The sequence below is a fragment of the Sinocyclocheilus anshuiensis genome, unplaced genomic scaffold (genome assembly GCF_001515605.1).
Source record: "Sinocyclocheilus anshuiensis isolate Anshui unplaced genomic scaffold, SAMN03320099.WGS_v1.1 scaffold163, whole genome shotgun sequence".
Classification (NCBI taxonomy): Eukaryota; Metazoa; Chordata; class Actinopteri; order Cypriniformes; family Cyprinidae; genus Sinocyclocheilus; species Sinocyclocheilus anshuiensis.
In genome coordinates this window covers 1,329,242-1,330,924 of record NW_015548223.1, presented here as the reverse complement: position 1 = coordinate 1,330,924, position 1,683 = coordinate 1,329,242, and the positions used below count along the sequence as shown (strand labels likewise).

Sequence of the window (1,683 nt, the reverse complement as noted above, 5' to 3'; positions counted from 1 at the left end):
CCCTACTCTACACTGCTCAAAACTCGCGTTTGAATCGTCAGTGGCAAATTCTTTAAATATGAAAAACGTACTTAAAGTCTGTGAGTCAGAACAACCGGCATTGTAGTCTACTCCAGTGTTTCCCAAACTTTGTTTAGTCGCTGCACCCTTTGGAAATTTTAACAAACTTGTGGCACCCTACAAAATTAATTTTGTCACAATATTTGAATTTCTAACTTCGATACGATCATTTGAAAAGTATAGATATTCGGTACAACAGGGAAGAACTGCAGAATATAATGTCATACAGATATTTTTAATATTAAAATATTTTGTCCATCAATGGTGGCAATCAGTAAGCTAATTTCTATTGAAGAGACCAATTTATATACTGAACTGCAGAGCTCGTGCAAACATCCACATCACTGTAATCAGATGCATTTTAAAATCTCACAAATTTTTGCTCACTCACTGTATTTTTGATTTTACAGTGGGGTCATTTTGTTACAGTAGCAGGAGACAGCTTGATTTCAAACTTTGAATTGAATAAAAAAAAATGACAAGTAAGCAGTCAGTAATAAAATAAGAACAAATAAAGAAATGATGATAACACAAATAAAAAAATAACAACAGGCCTTCTAAATTAAATCAATTGCTTTTTTTAGTTTTTTCAGGTAGGTCTAACAGTAGGGTTAAGATATTTATCCATTATATATCCAGATATTATACAAATAATGTTTAGTCGTAGAAAGCTATTATTATCAGAACACATGAGCATAAATAGCGGTTAGCAGATCAATGAATGAGAGGGCAGCGTTACCAGAGTTGCCCATATACCACACCATGTTACAGCACAGTAGGGCTATTGCAACAGAAACAATACTGTATGTAACCCTGGGTTAATTTATTATTAATATTAGCATTTATTTACATTTATTTATTTACTTATTTTTTTCCCTTGTGACAGAAGTGTTTCTATATTTTTTTTAATATAAAAAAGGTACTTGTTCAGACATTTCTGTGTCAAGAAGTTGTGTTTGATTTAACGTTATTGGTTGAAAAGTTACTTAATCCCGCCTAATGTCAAGTAGGGCAACTGTGATTGGCCACCAAGGATGTCAGTCGGGGGTGGGAGAGAGGAGTTGAAAAAAGAAGTGCGTAGGTGATGTTGTCGGTATGATAACAGAAAATGCGTCACTTTATTTTGTGATGAACATGGTCAGAACTGTATCGTTTAAGTGTTAACTAGCATATTATTCTATTGTGAAGTCAACATGATGCCACAAAGAACTCAAAAGAACTCAATATGCGACGCGATTCGGAAGAAATGCGGGGTTTATGCTGTATAGCCATTACAGTAAACGGGACTAACGTGAATCGCTGGTGAGAAACTTAAATCAAGTTTATCATTTAAATCAGCGACTGTAAGAGAGCTAGAGGTGATCAGAGTGATTGCCACAGACTGTTGTTGCATCGACTGTGAAGTACATTGAGGAAATCCAGATAGCGCTCCTAATCGCCGAGTGGTTAGGGGTTCCTCTGGCATCGCGGGAGTGTCACGGAGTTTGCCGACCGATCACCGCCTCACGTGGACTGATGTGATGGGTGACGGGATTCTGGAACTCTTTCAAGTTCATTCAGGTGCATTTTGTTTGTTTTATTTGTGCTCTTCGAGAGCGAAGCGGCCATTTTAGGTTTCACTTG

General features: G+C 36.7%; 1 protein-coding gene across 1 annotated transcript in view; it reads left to right on the top strand.

The window, feature by feature from the left end:
- Window positions 1–1,683, top strand: part of LOC107654328 (LIM/homeobox protein LMX-1.2-like) — a 68,000-nt gene that overhangs the window by 22,355 nt on the left and 43,962 nt on the right. The window lies entirely within an intron of this gene.